Here is a 20,917-nt window from a genome sequence, read left to right on the forward strand (position 1 = left end):
GCATTGCTAACAAGTTGAAGTTCAGAGTCTGTTTCCATAGTGTAGTGGTTATCACGTTTCCCTCACACGCGAAATGTCCCTGGCTTGAGACCGGGTGGAAACATGACCATTTTCTTTGTATTTGTAATAAAAACTGAGCATCGAAAAGATTGTTTTCACAAATACCACCTCCCCGTCGGGGAATTCAACCCCGGTCTTCCCCGTGACAGGGGGAGATACTATCTACTATATTAACTGGGAAAGAAGGGCTATACTACTACCTCCTGGTTGGGGGTAGAAGGGAACCTGTCCTTGAAAACTGGAAAAGCCAGCCAGCTAGGCCTATTTAGAGCATTGTTAACAAGTTTAACTTCAGATTCTGTTTCCATAGCTTAGTGGTTATCAAGTTTGCCTTTCAAGAAACAGGTCCCTGGCTCGAGACCGGGTGGAAACATGACCATTTTCTTTGTATTTGCAATAAAAACTGGGCATCGAAAATATTGTTTTCACAAATAACACCTCCCCGTCGGGGAATCGAACCCCGGACTTCCCCGTGACAGGGGGAGATACTATCCACAATACTAACGAGGAAAGAAGGGCAACACTACTACTCACTGGTCGGGGGTAGAGGGGAACCTGTCCTTGAAAACTGGAAAAGCCAGCCAGCTAGTTTGATTTCTGGCATTGCTAACATGTTTAAGTTAAGCGCGTCTTTCCAAAGTGACCGGGTGGAAACATGGCAATTTTCTTTAAATTTGCAATGATAACTGAGCATCCAAAAGATTGTTTTCACAAACACAACCTCCCCGTCGTGGAATAGAACCCCGGTCTTCCCTGTGACAGGGGGAGATACTATCCACTATACTCACGAGGAAAGAAAGTCTATACAGCTACCTACTAGTCGGGTGTAGAGGGGAACCTGTCCTCGAAAACTGGAAAAGCCAGCCAGCTAGTTTGATTTAGAATATTGCTAACAAGGTGAAGTTCAGAGTCTGTTTCCATAGTGTAGTGGGTATCACTTTTCCCTCACACGCGAAAGGTCCCTGGCTTGAGACCGGGTGGGAACATGACAATTTTCTTTGTATTTGTAATAAAAACTGAGCATCGAAAAGATTGTTTTCACAAATACCACCTCCCCGTCGGGGAATTCAACCCCGGTCTTCCCCGTGACAGGGGAAGATACTATCTACTATACTAACTGGGAAAGAAGGGCTATACAACTACCTATGGGTCGGGTGTAGAGGTGAACCTGTCCTCGAAAACTGGAAAAGCCAGCCAGCTAGTTTGATTTCTGGCATTGCTAACATGTTTAAGTTAAGCGCGTCTTTCCATAGTGTAGTGGTTATCACGTTTCCCTCACATGCGAAAGGTCCCTGGCTCGAGACCGGGTGGAAACATGACCATTTTCTTTGTATTTGTAATAAAAACTGAGAATCGAAAAGATTGTTTTCACAAATACAACCTCCCCGTCGGGGAATTAAACCCCGGTCTTCCCCCGTGACAGGGGGAGATACTATCCACTATACTAACTAGGAAAGAAGGGCTATACAACTACCTCCTGGTCGGGGGTAGAGGGGAACCTGTCCTTGAAAACTGGAAAAGCCAGCCAGCTAGGCTTATTTATAGCATTGCTAACAAGTTGAAGTTCGAAGTCTGTTTCCATAGTGTAGTGGTTATCACGTTTGCTTCATACGCGAAAGGTCCCTAGCTCGAGACCGGGTGGAAACATGACCATTTTCTTTGAATTTGTAATAAAAACTGAGCATCGAAAAGATTGTTTTCACAAATACCACCTCCCCGTCGGGGAATTCAACCCCGGTCTTCCCCGTGACAGGGGTAGATACTATACTAACGAGGAAAGAAAGTCTATACAGCTACCTACTGGTCGGGTGTAGAGGGGAACCTGTCCTCGAAAACTGGAAAAGCTAGCCAGCTAGGCTGATTTAGAGCATTGTTAACAAGTTTAAGTTCAGATTCTGTTTCCCTAGTGTAGTGGTTATCAAGTTTGCTTTTCACCTGACAGATCCCTGGCTCGAGACCGGGTGGAAACATGACCATTTTCTTTGTATTTGCAATAAAAACTGAGCATCGAAAAGATTGTTTTCACAAACACCGACTCGCTTTCGGGTACTCGAACCCCGGTCTTTCCCGTGACAGGGCGAGATACTATCCACTATACTAATGAGGAAAGAAGGGCTATACGAGTACCTCCTAATCAGGGGTAGAGGGGAACGTGTCCTTGAAAACTGGATAAGCCAGCCAGCTAGGCTGATTTAGAATATTGCTAACAAGTTGAAATTCAGAGTCTGTTTCCGTAGTGTAGTAGTTATCACGTTTGCTTCACAGGTGAAAGGTCCCTGGCTCGAGACAGGGTGGTAACATGTCAATATTCTTTAAATTTGCGAAGAAAACTGAGCATCCAAAAGATTGTTTTCACAAACACAACCTCCCCGTCGAGGAATCGAACCCCGGTCTTCCCCTGACAAGTGGAGATACTATCCACTATACTAACGAGGAAAGAAGGTCTATACAGTTACCCACTGGTCGGGTGTGGAGGGGAACCTGTCCTTGAAAAGTGGAAAAGCCAGCCAGCTAGTTTGATTTCCGGCAGTTCTAACAAGTTTAAGTTAAGCGTGTGTTTCCAAAGTGTAGTGGTTATCACGTTCGCTTCACACGCGAAAGGTCCCTGGCTCGAGACCGCGTGGCAACATGACCATTTTCTTTGTATTTGCAATGAAATCTGAGCATCCAAAAGATTGTTTTCACAAACACCACCTCACCATCGGGGAATCTAACGCCGGTCTTCCCTGTGACAGTGGGAGATACTATCCACTACAATAACGAGAAAAGAAGGGCTGTACAACTACCTCCTGGTCGGGTGTAGAGGGGAACCTGTCCTTGAAAACTGGAAAAGCCAGCCAGCTAGGCTGATTTTCAGCTTTGCTAACAAGTTGAAATTCAGAGTCTGTTTCCATAGTGTAGTGGTTATCACGTTTCTCTCACACGCGAAAGGTCCCTGGCTCGAGACCGGGTGGAAACATGACCATTTTCTTTGTATTTGCAATGAAAACTGAGCATCCAAAAGATTGTTTTCACAAACACAACCTCCCCGTCGGGGAATCGAACCCCGGTCTTCCCCGTGACAGGGGGAGATACTATCCACTATACTAACGAGGAAAGAAAGTCTATACAGCTACCTACTGGTCGGGTGTAGAGGGGAACCTGTCCTCGAAAACTGGAAAAGCCAGCCAGCTAGGCTGATTTAGAGCATTGTTAACAAGTTTAAGTTCAGATTCTGTTTCCATAGTGTAGGGGTTATCAAGTTTTTCTTTCACGTGACAGATCCCTGGCTCGAGACCGGGTGGAAACATGACCATTTTCTTTGTATTTGCAATAAAAACTGAGCATCGAAAAGATTGTTTTCACAAACACCGACTCGCTTTCGGGTACTCGAACCCCGGTCTTCCCCGTGACAGGGGGAGATACTATCCACTATACTAATGAGGAAAGAAGGGCTATACGAGTACCTCCTAATCGGGGGTAGAGGGGAACCTGTCCTTGAAAACTGGATAAGCCAGCCAGCTAGGCTGATTTAGAATATTGCTAACAAGTTGAAATTCAGAGTCTGTTTCCGTAGTGTAGTAGTTATCACGTTTGCTTCACAGGTGAAAGGTCCCTGGCTCGAGACAGGGTGGTAACATGTCAATATTCTTTAAATTTGCGAAGAAAACTGAGCATCCAAAAGATTGTTTTCACAAACACAACCTCCCCGTCGAGGAATCGAACCCCGGTCTTCCCCTGACAAGTGGAGATACTATCCACTATACTAACGAGGAAAGAAGGTCTATACAGTTACCCACTGGTCGGGTGTGGAGGGGAACCTGTCCTTGAAAAGTGGAAAAGCCAGCCAGCTAGTTTGATTTCCGGCAGTTCTAACAAGTTTAAGTTAAGCGTGTGTTTCCAAAGTGTAGTGGTTATCACGTTCGCTTCACACGCGAAAGGTCCCTGGCTCGAGACCGCGTGGCAACATGACCATTTTCTTTGTATTTGCAATGAAATCTGAGCATCCAAAAGATTGTTTTCACAAACACCACCTCACCATCGGGGAATCTAACGCCGGTCTTCCCTGTGACAGTGGGAGATACTATCCACTACAATAACGAGAAAAGAAGGGCTATACAACTACCTCCTGGTCGGGTGTAGAGGGGAACCTGTCCTTGAAAACTGGAAAAGCCAGCCAGCTAGGCTGATTTTCAGCTTTGCTAACAAGTTGAAATTCAGAGTCTGTTTCCATAGTGTAGTGGTTATCACGTTTCTCTCACACGCGAAAGGTCCCTCGCTCGAGACCGGGTGGAAACATGACCATTTTCTTTGTATTTGCAATGAAAACTGAGCATCCAAAAGATTGTTTTCACAAAGACAACCTCCCCGTCGGGGAATCGAACCCCGGTCTTCCCCGTGACAGGGGGAGATACTATCCACTATACTAACGAGGAAAGAAAGTCTATACAGCTACCTACTGGTCGGGTGTAGAGGGGAACCTGTCCTCGAAAACTGGAAAAGCCAGCCAGCTAGGCTGATTTAGAGCATTGTTAACAAGTTTAAGTTCAGATTCTGTTTCCATAGTGTAGGGGTTATCAAGTTTGCCTTTCACGTGACAGATCCCTGGCTCGAGACCGGGTGGAAACATGAACATTTTCTTTGTATTTGCAATAAAAACTGAGCATCGAAAAGATTGTTTTCACAAACACCGACTCGCTTTCGGGTACTCGAACCCCGGTCTTCCCCGTGACAGGGGGAGATACTATCCACTATACTAATGAGGAAAGAAGGGCTATACGAGTACCTCCTAATCGGGGGTAGAGGGGAACCTGTCCTTGAAAACTGGATAAGCCAGCCAGCTAGGCTGATTTAGAATATTGCTAACAAGTTGAAATTCAGAGTCTGTTTCCATAGTGTAGTGGTTATCACGTTAACTTCACAGGCGAAAGGTCCCTGGCTCGAGACAGGGTGGTAACATGTCAATATTCTTTAAATTTGCGAAGAAAACTGAGCATCCAAAAGATTGTTTTCACAAACACAACCTCCCCGTCGAGGAATCGAACCCCAGTCTTCCCCGTGACAAGTGGAGATACTATCCACTATACTAACGAGGAAAGAAGTTCTATACAGTTACCCACTGGTCGGGTTTAGAGGGGAACCTGTCCTTGAAAACGGGAAAAGCCAGCCAGCTAGTTTGATTTCCGGCAGTTCTAAAAAGTTTAAGTTAAACGTGTCTTTCCAAAGTGTAGTGGTTATCACGTTCGCTTCACACGCGAAAGGTCCCTGGCTCGAGACCGCGTGTAAACATGACCATTTTCTTTGTATTTGCAATGAAAACTGAGCATCCAAAAGATTGTTTTCACAAACACCACCTCACCATCGGGGAATTGAAGACATTTAATATTTTCAATTTGTGGTTTTACTGTTTTTGATTTTACTTATAGGCATATCAATGTGATATAATCATGAGTGTTTAATAGAATACAGTGGAGTAATGATTTTGTGAACTTTATTTTATCCTCTCACCCTCAAAGCTATTGAAGATAGGAATGTGCATGATGTTATTTAGAGCCTTCTGTCATTGGAGTCTTAAAGTCTGGGGTTAGGTCCTAATTGCATTTGTTCCCCCAGTCAAGAAGGGGAACTGTATGCAAATGTCTGTTTACTAATAAGATTACACTTTTGTCCAACCTGGAATCAACATGTCTGTATGTAAACTTCTGCTTACTAATAACATCACGTCTGCTTACTAATAACATCACACATTTGGTCACTAGGAGTCGACATGTCTGTCCTTTAATCAACTTAGGAGGGGAAGAGGAACCTTTTATCTTTTGAGTATAAATGAGTCGATGTTCTGTAAATTGACACACACTTGGGGTCATCACTTTGCATTCTGATGTGGTGTCCTGACTGTGTCTTTAGAGGCCTCTAAATAAATTCTTGCAAGAAAACTTCATTATCAGATCCTGAATACAATTATTTTGGACACGCAAAGATTACACTTAATATAGTAATCAAAATATTCCTTCAAAATGGTGACGCCGACGTGGACTTATTGAGACGTTTTTTCAACAGCTGTAATTGATCCTGAACACCGGATTTCTAAAGCGCAAAAATATTAACAAGGTGAGTGGACATTTTGTCCACGTAGAGAAATTCTGGTTGTTTAGGATCAATACAGTTGCATTTCGTCTGTGCTAAGTTGTATTTGGGATCTGTGAACAAGTTAGGGGGGTTGTAGTAGTATTTCTTACGGTGGAACGGAAAGTCCTTGATTTTGAAAATTACTACGACATTGAACCATGCATGGGAGTTTTTTCCGCGGTGGAATAGGCTGTGTTTTTTTTTTTTTTTTTCGTATGAATAAGCCGTCCGTATATTTCTACTGGGCGTGCGGAGTGGATTAGCCGCCTGTGTGGTATCAAGGTGTGTGCTGTGTGGAATTACTAAACCGAGGGACATAATTCCTCGGTGTATGTGTGTTGTGTTTAAGTCGCGCATAAAAATGCCCCGTGTTTACGGAAGTGACGTCAAGTCGGAGCGCTCCGCCGTTTGAAACGGCATAAGACATTGAGTACCACGGGGGAATAGGCTGTTGTGGTTGTTGTGGTGTTATAAGCCGCTAGTGGTGATCGCACTATGTGTGTGCTGATGTGTGTTGTGCTATAAGCAGCTCGCGTTGATCACGCGTAGTGATGCTGAATTAAACGTCCGTATATTGCGTGTATCGCTACGGTACGTGGAGTGATATAAAAAGCCTGCCGTTTTTTCGGTTGAGAGCTGTGTGATATAAGCCGCCCGTGAAGATCCAGGATATATTTGTTGAAGTCGCGCAAAAGGTATTTAATATCTGTTTAATTTTCGTCTTGTTTGTGTTTGTCTGGAATTTTTTTTATTTTTTTGGGGGGGGGATTAATGAGAATAGTTTTGATCTGTTATATCGTAGTATCATAAGTGAGACGTCACTGACTTTATAAATATTAAAAACGACTAATTACTACATATTATGGACGAAAAAATTCGACCGTAACTAAGGAGGTTCGATTTGCATAGACTTCCGGTCGAGAGTCAGAATTGGTCGCTAAGCGAACAGTGAGTTCATGATGCTGGACGCATTTCCACCACGGCGTCAACGTAAGTATGAAACTCTTTTAAATGTATGAATGCGCACTAATTGTGATAGTGGTTGGTTCTCACCGTTGTAAAATGTGGTGTGTTTGTGGAATTTGATTGTGTAAACAGCGCCAGACGCTGATTAACTCCGTGAAAAACACTTCTATAGTTTCTTCGAATGGAAGAAAAGTTAGACTGTGTGGGGTCGTGGGCCAAATGTTGGTTTGTGCTAGAATGTTAGCGTTGGATAGCTCTGTGAAAGTTGCGTGGATGACGGTGTTAAGTGATTTTGAGAATGAGGAGGCTGATGCTAAGCTAGCGGCTCTGCCAGTGTACAGTTGCCATTCACGGGAGATTAGTTTTTGGTAAGACGCTACCGCACGAATCTGTTTTTAAGGCTAAGGATGAGTTAGCTGCGGGCAGCCGCATCTGTTAAGAAATTGGAACATAAATTGGATGAAGTGTTGACTGTGAAAGATGACCCGCGGGGAAAATTTGAACCAAGCGAGAGCTCTTGGCTTAGAAATGAATTGTTAAGTGTACGCGTTTGTTTGTTTGTTTGTTAAGCTCCATGGTGTGTTGTGGCCACGCGTTTTTTTCGTTGTTTGTCTTACAATGTGCGCGACGTGTCTGTGTCGCAGCCGTAACGTTGCGATGGATTGTGCGCGAATAAGTCGACATTTGACCTATAAGTGTGTGGTGAAGTTATTATTAGACGAATAAACGGTGTATTTTACAATGATTACACAATGAGTCGATGTTCTGTAAATTGACACACACTTGGGGTCATCACATTGCATTCTGATGTGGTGTCCTGACTGTGTCTTTAGAGGCCTCTAAATAAATTCTTGCAAGAAAACTTCTTCATCAGATCCTGAATACAATTATTTTGGACACGCAAAGATTACACTTAATATAGTAATCAAAATATTCCTTCAGAATCTAACACCGGTCTTCCCCGTGACAGGATGAGATACTATCCACTATACTAACGAGGAAAGAAGGGCTATACAACTACCTATGGGTCGGGTGTAGAGGGGAACCTGTCCTCGAAAACTGGAAAAGCCAGCCAGCTAGTTTGATTTCCGGCAGTGCTAACAAGTTTAAGTTAAGCGTGTGTTTCCATAGTGTAGTGGTTATCACGTTCGCCTAACACGCGAAAGGTCCCTAGCTCGAGACCGGGTGGAAACATGATGAATTTCTTTGTATTCGCAATGAAAACTGAGCATCCAAAAGATTGTTTTCACTAATACCAGCGGGGAATCTAACCCCGGTCTTCCCTATGACAGGGGGAGATACTATCCACTACAATAATAAGCAAAGAAGGGCTATACTTTTACCTCCTGGTTGGGGGTAGAAGGGAACCTATCCTTGAAAACTGGAAAAGCCAGCCAGCTAGGCCTATTTAGAGCATTGTTAACAATTTTAACTTCAGATTCTGTTTCCATAGTGTAGTGTTTATCAAGTTTGCCTTTCAAGCAACAGGTCCCTGGCTCGAGACTGGGTGCAAACATGACCATTTTCTTTGTATTTGTAATAAAAACTGAGCATCGAAAAGTTTGTTTTCACAAATACCACCTCCCCGTCGGGGAATTCAACCCCGGTCTTCCCCGTGACAGGGGAAGATACTATCCACTATACTAACTAGGAAAGAAGGGCTATACTACTACTCCTTGGTCGGGGGTAGAGGGGAACCTGTCCTTGAAAACTGGTAAAGCCAGCCAGCTAGACTTATTTAGAGCATTGCTAACAAGTTGAAGTTCAGAGTCTGTTTCCATAGTGTAGTGGTTATCACGTTCGCCTTACACGCGAAAGGTCCCTGGCTCGAGACCGGGTGGAAACATGACCATTTTCTTTGTATTTGCAATGAAAACTGATCATCCAAAAGATTGTTTTCACAAACACCACCTCCCCGTCGGGGAATCGAACCCCGGTCTTCCCCGTGACAGGGGGAGATACTATCCACTATACTAACGAGGAAAGAAGGGCTGTACATCTACCTCCTGGTCGGGTGTAGAGGGCAACCTGTCTTTGAAAACTGGAAAAGCCAGCCAGCTAGGCTGATTATCAGCAGTGCTAACAAGTTTAAGCTCAAATTCTGTTTCCATAGTGTAGTGGTTATCACGTTTGCTTCACACGCGAAAGGTCCCTGGCTCGAGACCGGGTGGAAACATGATCATTTTCTTTGTATTTGTAATAAAAACTGAGCATCGAAAAGATTGTTTTCACAAATACCACCTCCCCGTCGGGGAATTCAACCCCGGTCTTCCCCGTGACAGGGGGAGATACTATCCACTATACTAACTAGGAAAGAAGGGCTATACAACTCCCTATGGGTCGGGTGTAGAGGGGAACCTGTCCTTGAAAACTTGAAAAGCCAGCCAGCTAGTTTGATTTCCGGCAGTGCTAACAAGTTTAAGTTAAGCGTGTGTTTCCATAGTGTAGTGGTTATCACGTTCACCTAACATGCGAAAGGTCCCTGCCTCGAGACCGGGTGGAAACATGACCATTTCTCTTTGTATTTGTAATAAAAACTGAGCATCAAAAAGTTTGTTTTCACAAATACCACCTCCCCGTCGGGGAATTCAACCCCGGTCTTCCCCGTGACAGGGGGAGATACTATCCACTATACTAACGAGGAAAGAAGGGCTATACTACTACCTCCTGTTTGGGGGTAGAAGGGAACCTGTCCTTGAAAACTGGAAAAGCCAGCCAGCTAGGCCTATTTAGAGCATTGTTAACAAGTTCAACTTCAGATTCTGTTTCCATAGTGTAGTGGTTATCAAGTTTGCCTTTCAAGAAACAGGTCCCTGGCTCGAGACCGGGTGGAAACATGACCATGTTCTTTGTATTTGCAATAAAAACTAGGCATCGAAAAGATTGTTTTCGCAAACACCACCTCCCTGTCGGGGAATCAAACCCCAGTCTTCCCCGTGACAGGGGGAGATACTATCCACTATACTAACGAGGAAAGAAGGGCTATACTACTACTCACTGGTCGGGGGTAGAGGGGAACCTGTCCTTGAAAACTGGAAAAGCCAGCCAGCTAGGCTTATTTCGAGCATTGCTAACAAGTTGAAGTTCAGAGTCTGTTTCCATAGTGTAGTGGTTATCACGTTTCCCTCACACGCGAAAGGTCCCTGGCTGGAGACCGGGTGGAAACATGACCATTTTCTTTGTATTTGTAATAAAAACTGAGCATCGAAAAGAATGTTTTCACAAATACCACCTCCCCGTCGGGGAATTCAACCCCGGTCTTCCCCGTGACAGGGGGAGATACTATCTACTATACTAACTGGGAAAGAAGGGCTATACAACTACCTATGGGTCGGGTGTAGAGGTGAACCTGTCCTCGAAAACTGGAAAAGCCAGCCAGCTAGTTTGATTTCCGGCAGTGCTAACATGCTTAAGTTAAGCGCGTCTTTCCATAGTGTAGTGGTTATCACATTCGCTTTACACGCGAAAGGTCCCTGGCTCGAGACCGGGTGGAAACATGACCATTGTTCTTTGTATTTGTAATAAAAACTGAGCATCGAAAAGTTTGTTTTCACAAATACCAACTCCCCGTCAGGGAATTCAACCCCCTATCCACTATACTAACAAGGAAAGAAGGGCTGTACAACTTCCTCCTGGTCGGGTGTAGAGGGCAACCTGTCTTTGAAAACTGGAAAAGCCAGCCAGCTAGGCTGATTATCAGCAGCGCTAACAGGTTTAAGCTCAAATTCTGTTTCCATAGTGTAGTGGTTATCACGTTCACCTTACATGCGAAAGGTCCCTGGCTCGAGACCGGGTGGAAACATGACCATTTTCTTTGTATTTGCAATGAAAACTGATCATCCAAAAGATTGTTTTCACAAACACCACCTCCGCATCGGGGAATCGAACCCCGGTCTTCCCCGTGACAGGGGGAGATACTATCTACTATACTAACGAGGAAAGAAGGGCTATACAACTTCCTCCTGGTCGGGTGCAGAGGGGAACCTGTCCTCGAAAACTGGAAAAGCCAGCCAGCTAGTTTGATTTCCGGCAGTGCTAACAAGTTTAAGTTAAGTTTGTCTTTCCATAGTGTAGTGGTTATCACGTTCGCCTCACACGCGAAAGGTCCCTGGCTCGAGACCGGGTGGAAACATGACCATTTTTCTTTGTATTTGTAATAAAAACTGAGCATCGAAAAGTTTGTTTTCACAAATACCACCTCCCCGTCGGGGAATTCAACCCCGGTCTTCCCCGTGACAGGGGGAGATACATAACTAGATACATAACCTATACTAACTAGGAAAGAAGGGCTATACAACTACCTCCTGGTCGAGGGTAGAGGGGAACCTGTCCTCGAAAACTTGAATAGCCAGCCGGCTAGTTTGATTTCCGGCAGTGCTAACAAGTTTAAGTTAAGCGTGTGTTTCCATAGTGTAGTGGTTATCACGTTCGCTTCACACGCGAAAGGTCCCTGGCTCAAGACCTGGTGGAAACATGATCATTTTCTTTGTATTTGTAATAAAAACTGAGCATCGAAAAGATTGTTTTCACAAATACCACCTCCCCGTCGGGGAATTCAACCCCGGTCTTCCCCATGACAGGGGGAGATACTATCCACTATACTAACTAGGAAAGAAGGGCTATACAACTACCTATGGGTCGGGTGTCGAGGGGAACCTGTCCTCGAAAACTGGAAAAGCCAGCCAGCTAGTTTGATTTCCGGCAGTGCTAACAAGTTTAAGTTAAGCGTGTGTTTCCATAGTGTAGTGGTTATCACGTTCGCCTAACACGCGAAAGGTCCCCGGCTCGAGACCGGGTGGAAACATGACCATTTTTCTTTGTATTTGTAATAAAAACTGAGCATCAAAAAGTTTGTTTTCACAAATACCACCTGCCCGTCGGGGAATTCAACCCCGGTCTTCCCCGTGACAGGGGGAGATACTATCCACTATACTAACTAGGAAAAGAAGGGCTATACAACTACCTCCTGGTCGGGTGTAGAAGGCAACCTGTCTTTGAAAACTGGAAAAGCCAGCCAGCTCTGCTGATTTTAAGCAGTGCTAACAAGTTTAAGCTCAAATTCTGTTTCCATAGTGTAGTGGTTATCACGTTCCCCTTACACGCGAAAGGTCCCTGGCTCCAGACCGGGTGGAAACATGACCATTTTCTTTGTATTTGCAATGAAAACTGATCATCCAAAAGATTGTTTTCACAAACACCACCTCCCCGTCGGGGAATCGAACCCCCGTCTTCCCCGTGACAGGGGGAGATACTATCCACCATACTAACTAGGAAAGAAGGGCTATACTACTACTCCCTGGTCGGGGGTGGAGGGGAACCTGTCCTTGAAAACTGGAAAATCCAGCCAGCTAGGCTTATTTAGAGCATTATTAACAAGTTGAAGTTCAGAATCTGTTTCCATAGTGTAGTGTTTACCACGTTTGCCTCACACGCGAAAGGTCCCTGGCTCGAGACCGGGTGGAAACATGACCATTTTCTTTGTATTTGTAATAAAAACTGAGCATCGAAAAGATTGTTTTCACAAATACCAGCTCCCTGTCGGGGAATTCAACGCCGGTCTTCCCCGTGACAGGGGGAGATACTATCCACTACACTAACTAGGAAAGAAGGCCTATACAACTACCTCCTGGTCGGGTGTAGAGGGTAACCTGTCCATGAAAACCGGAAATGCCAGCCAGCTAGGCTTATTTAGAGCATTGCTAACAAGTTGAAGTTCAGAGTCTGTTTCCATAGTGTAGTGGTTAATCACGTTTGCCTCACACGCAAAAGGTCGCCGGCTCGAGACCGGGTGGAAACATGGCAATTTTCTTCAAATTTGCAATGAAAACTGAGCATCCAATTGATTGTTTTCATAAACACCACCTCCCCGTCGGGTACTCGAACCCCGGTCTTCCCCGTGACAGGAGGAGATACTATCCACTATATTAACGAGAAAAGAAGGGCTATACTTCTTCTTCCTGGTCGGGGGTAGAGGGGAACCTGCCCTCAAAAACTGGAAAAGCCAGCCAACGAGTTTGATTTCCGGCAGTGCTAACAAGTTTAAGTTAAGCGTGTGTTTTGAAGGCATTATTTGATTACTTTATTAAGTGTAATCTTTTACGTGTTCAAATAAATCAGAATTGAGATCTCATGAAGAAGTTTTCCTTGCAAGGATTTATTAAGAGCTCTTAAGACACAGGAAAAAAGCTTACATTCGAAAAGTCATGATAAGCCCCCAGTGTGTAGAAAATATGAAAACTCCCAGTGTCTTTATACTAGTAGAAAAGATTCTCTCCGCCTCTTATATTTGACAGAGAGATAGTGTTGAGAATAAGCAGGCACAAGATACTGACATGTTCATCTCAGCTTTCCACCAGCTTCGGAGAAATGATGTAGACAGGCTTTGACCTTGGACCTTCAGTTTTTACGACCAAATGACTAATGACAAGAGAGTTTGACAACTACTAAAACATACACATTCCTATCTCAAGATATGGTGAGGAGTAAGAGCTTCAAATGTAGTTCACAAAATCATTATCACATTGTTTTTCATTTAACTACGCATAGTTATATCACATCTATATACCTATAACTAAATTCAAAAACAGTAAAAATAGAAATTGAAAAAGTTAAATGTCAACATCCCAAATTGACGTATCGATACCGGACTGCTCTTTCATTTTTCTATCAAGTGTTCGGAGTCCCTCAATTGCAATGGTTAAACTTCCATCCGGTGCAGTATTATTAGGAATAAAAGTACAACACTGTTCTCCGAACATTGAACAAACACCACCTCTTTCTGCAAGTAACATATCAAGAGCTATACGATTCTGAAATGCCATTAAAGATGTGGCAGACAACTGGCCGTGTACAGCCTCAAAACCTGATTGAGTCCAATTTCCTAGTCTTTGAACATTGTAATGTACATAATTAATCCTATCTACATTTTTGTTAATGGTACACCACCAGCAAATCAAAGATTCAAAACCTGAAGCCACCTGGTCCGCAATCTTATACTCATCTGGAACCCCACGCGGCACCCCAATCGCATCTATGTATGTGGGAACATTTTGATCCTGCCAAGTGGATCTTTTGGCTCTCTGAAAAGAATGAGAAAAATTTGGTTGCCAAGTATTAACAATTTGCAAAAGGTTATCAACCGATGTAGGGAAAATATCTACTGGCAGAAGGAGGGTGATGAGAGCACAATATCCCTTCATATTCAGAGGTAACTTATCAAATATCCGGCTGTCCCCACACCACCACCATATGTCAGCTCTGGATTGAGGCTGAAATTTATTACCCACATTTGTCGCTGAAATGCAGTGAGTGGTGTGGTTCAGTTTCCCCAATTGTTTCCCAGTACCTGACATTTTAATACATGAAAAATCACCATCCGCCACTTTATTTGAAAAAATAGGTTTAGTTTTTTGCCAATCAACCAGTGGATAAATTTTATCCCATTTAGAGCATTTATCATTGGGGACAGTTTTATTCATCAGTTCCATTACACATTTATCCTCTATTTTAGCAGGAATTACCCTTAATAAAGGTCTTGGGCCCACACATACGACGCACTCTTCTCCGGAAGCATGTGCGGCTTCATTTGCTAACAGTAGCCAATTGTTACTGCCACCAGACAGGCCCGTTGTTACCCGAAACCATTCAACTACTCCGTCTATGTGGAAGCTAGAAGCCTTCACACCAGACTCCAATGTGTATTTAGTCATTTTAGGTTGTTCTGATTTAGTCATAGTTTTATCAATGCAAATTAAAATTGGAAAATAGGGATCAGTACCAGAGAACCATGCCCACAGCATTAGGCCATAACAGAAGGTGTTATTTATGGTTACATTAGGTGGCCGGATATCACCTTCAGGAAGAACAAAAGTTAATTCAAGTTGAGCTCCTATTTTACGCAATGTTACTCTCTTGCTAAAGAAAACTGCCTCCCTGCTGGAACCTGACGGCCAGTATCGGCCACTTTGAGTGGTAATAATGGTACTCCAGTCTAATCTTAAAACACTTCCAGTTAAATACCACCAGTATTTAAGCCAGAGACCTCCCTTAGTTGGCCCTCCACTACTAAATCCCTTCAAAGATTTAATGGGGAGTCTGACAGATGTGTTTGTGTTAGGAGCGACGGTCAAGACAATTGAGTTATTGTACGCCCAGGACATTATCCATGGAATTTGGGTAGAAATAACGTTTCTTTTATCACGGTGTGTTGTATTCGAACTTACGTCAAGGGGTTTCATGAAAAAACAAAATGGCAAAACAATTAACAAGAGAAAAATCATCACAATGCAGTAATTAATAGCAGAGCTCTTCTTCGAAGCCATCTTGAGAAGAAGTTCTTCCGTTGAGCGTTGGTTGATTTGTTTTTTCGTTTGTTGTTTTTTTTTTTTAGGAAGAGGCGTTGTTAGCCTCTTTCCAAACCCTGGCTCACTGCCAGCGATCCAAGGAAAGGTCACGGGACTTCTTTCCCAGTGTGTGTATCCTTGTGAATTGATGAAAAGGGGCATGGGACTCAAATCATCATTGAGTGATTTCCCCCTTTCCACCAGCAGATTGACACTTGATCAGCTTTTCCAGGCGAATCAACTGTGCCACTCTTTGCCCATGGAAAAGGCACTCCAATGAATCTTCTTTCAGCGACCTCCTCTGCGTGCGCAGTGAAAAGGCACTCCAATGAATCTTCTTTCCTCCGCGTCCTTGGGCAGCTTGTCAGGTAGACACTGGAACCGGGTGTGGTGGGATCCGTTAGATGGCTCCAACTGGTGTTGGCGTAGATCAGCAGATGGTTGCCCTTGGTGGCAGCGTTGAGCCAGAGCCAGCCGGCCTGGTAGACGAGAGATGAAACCAAGTATCCCCGCTCCGATACAGGCGCACCGCACAGGATGTACGTTCTTTCACCTTGAATGGACCTAACCACCTGGGGGCAGACCATTTACGTTTAGTCACTTTCAACCACACATATTCACAATCATTTATTTTTGAAGGAACATCTGTTTGGTTATCTGTTAGCTTGGAGAATGTAGATACTATCTCCTTAATTACTGGGGGCCTGGTAACATGTGACTCTCCCAGCGAAACATTGGGGGCGGGAAATGGCCTGTTTTTGTGACCCTCAAACGGAGTCCAACCGTTAGCTGAATTTAACGACATGCGTACATTCATCAACGCGACAGGCAGAGCCTGCAACCAGTTCAATTTGGATGAAGCTAGTGCTTTTGCCAATTTTTCTTTGATAGTTCTATTCATTCGTTCAACCTGTCCCTGTGATTGAGGATGATAAACAGAGCCAAATGTGTGTTTCAACCCTAATGCCTTTTCAACTTCTTGTAAATGCTTATTTTTAAAATGACTGCCATTGTCCGACCGAATTTTCCTGGGGAACCCATGTGATGGTATGTAATGATTAATTAAATGTTTCACCACAACTTCTGCTGTTTCAGACTTACAGTGATATGCTTCCGGCCATCCGGAAAAGGAATCCACAATTACCAGTAAATACCGGTAACCTTCAACTGGCTTTAACATATCAGTAAAATCCATTGAAATTACTTGACCCGGAGCTGTGACTTCGGGATCGTGAGTACCCGGAGGGGGTTTGGTTGTGGGCAAACAATTGAATTTATTACAAACACTGCAGTCCTGCAGTTCACTTTTCATGATCTGTTTCATGTAGGGATGAGACCAATTTTGTAGCCTCCTCAAAGTTTCGTCTATACCAACATGGCATATTCCGTGGGCCTCAGAAATTAGGATTTTTAAGTGTTTCTGTGGTGGGATATATTTACCTTCTCTCAGCCAGATACCTGCATCATTTTGTTTCGCTCCTTTTGCAAGCCAAACACTCTTCTCTTCCGGGCTTGCAGTCAGCTGCCACTGTTTAACTGTTTCTGGAGTTATTTCTTGTCCGCCTCCTAATTCACCTTCGCTCACCACAAGTTGAAGTTCTGGGCTGTATCCGGCCACGTATTTCGCAGCTTTGTCTGCGAAATCATTCCCTACTGAGACAAAATCATCATTTTTTGAATGCCCTTTACATTTAATCACCGCTACTTTTTTTGGTAATAATAATGCATCCATTAAATCAAAAATGTCTCGTTGGTGTTTAATGGGAGTCCCAGAAGCAGTCATAAAGTCATTTCTCAGCCATTCTGGGATGGCAGTATGCAAAACAACATGAGCATAAGCTGAATCAGTATAAATGTTCACAGTCTTATCTTTTGCTAGTGTTAATGCTGAAGTCATGGCGATGATTTCTGCCCGTTGAGCCGATTGTGTCCCTGTCAGTCTCTTTGCCATTTTCAGTTCAAAAGTTGAACCTGTCATTTGCATTACTGCAATCCCTGACTGAAGTCCGTTCTCTCCCTTAAAGCAACAGCCGTCCGTAAATAACGTCAAGTCTGGGTTGACAAGTGGGATGTCGTAAAAGTCATCCCTCAGTGAGTTGTCTTGTAGAGTTCGCTGAGTGCAGCAGTGCAGTTGACCCTCGAGAAGACCATCCGCCATATTTCTTCCTTCGTGTATAAACAAAATGTGAGGCTGTGTCAAAACGGACTCAATCTTTCTCTGCCTTCCTCCTGTCATCGTGAACGCTTGGCTAGTCACATATTGTATTGTGCTATGTGACGTTCTTACCGTTAATTGATGGTGTAACACGATATGAGATGTTTTCTGAATCAATCGTGCTAATGCGGAAGAAAATGCTGCACATAAATGATGACGCTGCTCATATTTTTCAAGAGGTGTTGATGCGTACAGACAGACTTGTCTGTTGCCATCCACCGTTTTTTGGAAAAGTACAGCCGATACACTTGATGCCTTTTCAGAAACGTCCAAATAAAACATCTTAGTGTAATCAGGAACGACCAGAGCCGCTGCTCATGACAGAAATTGTTTTAGCAAGACAAAAGAAGTCTCAGCATTTTGGGTCCAATCAAGTACATGTGACAGGTTTCTCATACCTTTCTCATTCACCAATTGTCTGAGGAAATGAGTCAGTTCCGCGTAATCCGGAACATGATGGCGAGAGTAATTGCACAAATCCAAAAAGGATAGCATTTGCTTTACATTTGTCGGTTTGGGATGGTGCAAGATGTCATCTTTGTGTGATAGAGAGATACCTGTTCCATGTTTTGATATGAGACGTCCCAAAAATGCAACCTGTGGTCGGGCAATTTGGAGTTTGTCCTTGGAACATTTCAAACCGACTTTAGCCAGGTGGCTGAGCAAGAGCTGTGTAGCTTGCAGGCAGGACTCCTCGGACGGCGCAGCCAGGAGCAGATTGTCTACATACTGCACCAGGAGAACATCATTAGGGAGTTGTAAAGGTGACAACAACTGTTTTAGGGAAGCATTGAAAACTCCAGGAGACACAAATCCCTGAGGCAGATGGATATATGAATAACACTCGTTATTCCAAGTAAATGCAAAATACTTTTGCATAGACGCGTCAAGAGGGATGCAGAAAAATGCATTCGCCAGATCAATGCAGGTAAAATGGGTGTGCAGAGGACTGATTTGTGACAGCGCAGAATGAGGATTTGGCACCGGCAAGGCGGGTGTCAAAACTTTGGAATTGATAGCCCTTAAATCGTGCACCATGCGAAATTTTCCGGTATTCTTTTTTTCTACTGGGAGAATAGGAGTATTATAGTTAGACCTATCAATTTTGCAAAGAACTCCCGCTTTTAGCAATCCAGCAATTGTTTCTGAGATGCCAGCTCTTCCGACAGGTTTCATTTGGTACTGCGACACCCAAACGGAGTCGGGTGTCACTTCAAAGGTTACCGGAGCAATGTCACATAAGACCACATCTGTCGAGTCTGTAGACCAGAATGCATCAGGCAAGGTTTTTAACATTTCAACAGCAAAATCGCTATCGGATGACTCTCTTCCGTGATGCCGATCTAAGAGCTGATGCTCTAAAACAGACATTGGAGCAAACATGTCAGATTTAATCCAATAGGCGTCAAGTGATTTTGAATACAGCAAATCCGAGTGTATTGAACATTGCCAATCAGTTGCCTTTGTGCACGCGAGGACAAATGGACCCAGATATTTCGCTGTGTGCTGGGATGACACCCTCAATGATATATGAGGATGGCATGCCGGCACAGATTTGTCAGGTGGTTCTGTCATTACATACCATTGAGCTTGTTCCTCAGTCAGATTCACAGAAAATGCAACACCAGGCCTTCCTGCGAACAGATCACCTACCCGCAATTCCCATGTGTCGCCCACAACTTTCTGGAAGGCGTCACTGTACATGTAATCCCCTGTCCTGTCATAATATAGAGTACAATGCATACAATCTGATACGACATCATATGTTCGGAGGTTACCAACCCAACGGGACCATTTTGACCAAAAATTCTCAGCATTCATCCACCCGGAGGAATCAGTGTCGATCTTAGCCCAGTAGATATCAGGCGAGATGCAGGACATGGCGTGTTGAGGTATCACCGGCAACTGGGAGGAGACTTCAGAGGTAGTGGCTCCGCTGCAGTAGAAGGTATTTCCATCTGGGAATTTTAGCGAGAGTCCTTTCGATCCACACTGGATCAGTGGCGCAGTTTTTATGAGCAGGTCCCGTCCCATTAGATTCACCGGACAGTTTGGTGCATAGACGAACTCATGTAGGAAAGTTTGTGTATAGCATTGAGTTTGTATAGGGCTCGTCAAATTCAGGACAGTTTTTTCTCCTTTGAATCCCACCAGCGAAATGTCATTTTCTGTGAGCTTGCATTCTGGTGGCAATGTCATTATGGTAGAATGTCGTGCTCCTGTGTCCACCATAAACGATATAGTCATGCCCCCTACCTTGATATCCAACATTGGTTCTGCGAGAGCAGACTCAGGGCTCAGTCATTGTGGATATTGTCCCCCAGTTGGCGGCAGGAACTCCTGGTTGGGAATAGAGGGATATTGTCGTGGCGCTGACCAGCCACGTATAGCGCCACGCCCCCTCTGGTGAAAGAAGCCACGGCCTCTCTGCCTTTCATTCTGCCGTCCTCTTTGCGTACGCCGACCTCTGCTTCTGACAACTGATTCCTCCTGGCAAGTGTTTGCCCAGTGGCCTATTCTTCCACAATTATAGCAACGTCTCCGATTATATGATGCCTCATTCTGAAACATAATCAAATCTGATTCAACAGTATTAGGGGATGACATGTCCACGGAAGCCGAACTCCCAAAGTCCTCCTTTTTTTTTCTCAAAGTTTGTAATTGTAGCATTGTCAATTGTAATTCAGTATTCTTACGTTTTTCATTTTTTGATTCGATATCTTTTGCATACCTTCTCAAATGATGTTTAAGATGACTTAACCACCTTACATGTTCGGCGCCTGGCAAGTCCGGATTGGTTTCCATAGCTTGCACAATTGGTTTTGGAGCTCCTTTTAGAATTGCAGACCGAAAAATTTGTGAATACAATACAGAATCGGTTGGCAAGTGTCCAGTCTTTAAGGAGAATTCGACAAGTGCCCGATCAATGAATGTAGCAGCGTCCTCATCAATTTTCTGAGTGAAAAATAAATCCGAAATGACAATTTCTGGAATCGGAAATAATTCACCTAATACTTCAAAAAGTGATAAATAATTCTCACGTGCTAGCGCTTCCCCATTTAGTAGAGAAGGCATCCCAGAATTAGACATTAAGGTCTCAAGTTGAGACAAGGGACACGCCTGTGTTAACAATGCACGCACATCCCTCGCTGTCAAAATCTGACCTATCACCTCTCTCTGCAAAGACCTCAGCCAATTTTGCCCCCCCCCCCCGCCCCCGCGCCTG

General features: G+C 44.1%; 10 non-coding genes across 10 annotated transcripts; 7 read left to right on the top strand and 3 right to left on the bottom strand.

Moving 5' to 3' along the window:
* Nucleotides 1-3,084: 3,084 nt before the first annotated feature.
* trnad-guc (transfer RNA aspartic acid (anticodon GUC)) lies at nt 3,085-3,156 on the bottom strand. Its single transcript has one exon. It is a non-coding gene; the product is annotated as a tRNA-Asp (tRNA).
* A 1,247-nt stretch (nt 3,157-4,403) lies between these two features.
* trnad-guc (transfer RNA aspartic acid (anticodon GUC)) lies at nt 4,404-4,475 on the bottom strand. Its single transcript has one exon. It is a non-coding gene; the product is annotated as a tRNA-Asp (tRNA).
* Nucleotides 4,476-8,255: 3,780 nt separating this feature from the next.
* trnav-aac (transfer RNA valine (anticodon AAC)) lies at nt 8,256-8,328 on the top strand. Its single transcript has one exon. It is a non-coding gene; the product is annotated as a tRNA-Val (tRNA).
* A 579-nt stretch (nt 8,329-8,907) lies between these two features.
* On the top strand, nt 8,908-8,980 carry trnav-uac (transfer RNA valine (anticodon UAC)). Its single transcript has one exon. It is a non-coding gene; the product is annotated as a tRNA-Val (tRNA).
* Nucleotides 8,981-9,045: 65 nt separating this feature from the next.
* trnad-guc (transfer RNA aspartic acid (anticodon GUC)) lies at nt 9,046-9,117 on the bottom strand. The gene has a single exon. It is a non-coding gene; the product is annotated as a tRNA-Asp (tRNA).
* A 120-nt stretch (nt 9,118-9,237) lies between these two features.
* trnav-cac (transfer RNA valine (anticodon CAC)) lies at nt 9,238-9,310 on the top strand. Its single transcript has one exon. It is a non-coding gene; the product is annotated as a tRNA-Val (tRNA).
* Nucleotides 9,311-10,558: 1,248 nt separating this feature from the next.
* Nucleotides 10,559-10,631, top strand: trnav-uac (transfer RNA valine (anticodon UAC)). The gene has a single exon. It is a non-coding gene; the product is annotated as a tRNA-Val (tRNA).
* Nucleotides 10,632-10,863: 232 nt separating this feature from the next.
* On the top strand, nt 10,864-10,936 carry trnav-uac (transfer RNA valine (anticodon UAC)). The gene has a single exon. It is a non-coding gene; the product is annotated as a tRNA-Val (tRNA).
* A 599-nt stretch (nt 10,937-11,535) lies between these two features.
* On the top strand, nt 11,536-11,608 carry trnav-cac (transfer RNA valine (anticodon CAC)). Its single transcript has one exon. It is a non-coding gene; the product is annotated as a tRNA-Val (tRNA).
* A 257-nt stretch (nt 11,609-11,865) lies between these two features.
* Nucleotides 11,866-11,938, top strand: trnav-aac (transfer RNA valine (anticodon AAC)). Its single transcript has one exon. It is a non-coding gene; the product is annotated as a tRNA-Val (tRNA).
* Nucleotides 11,939-20,917: the final 8,979 nt, after the last annotated feature.

This window comes from Vanacampus margaritifer, chromosome 4 (assembly GCF_051991255.1).
Source record: "Vanacampus margaritifer isolate UIUO_Vmar chromosome 4, RoL_Vmar_1.0, whole genome shotgun sequence".
In the NCBI taxonomy this organism is placed as follows: domain Eukaryota; kingdom Metazoa; phylum Chordata; class Actinopteri; order Syngnathiformes; family Syngnathidae; genus Vanacampus; species Vanacampus margaritifer.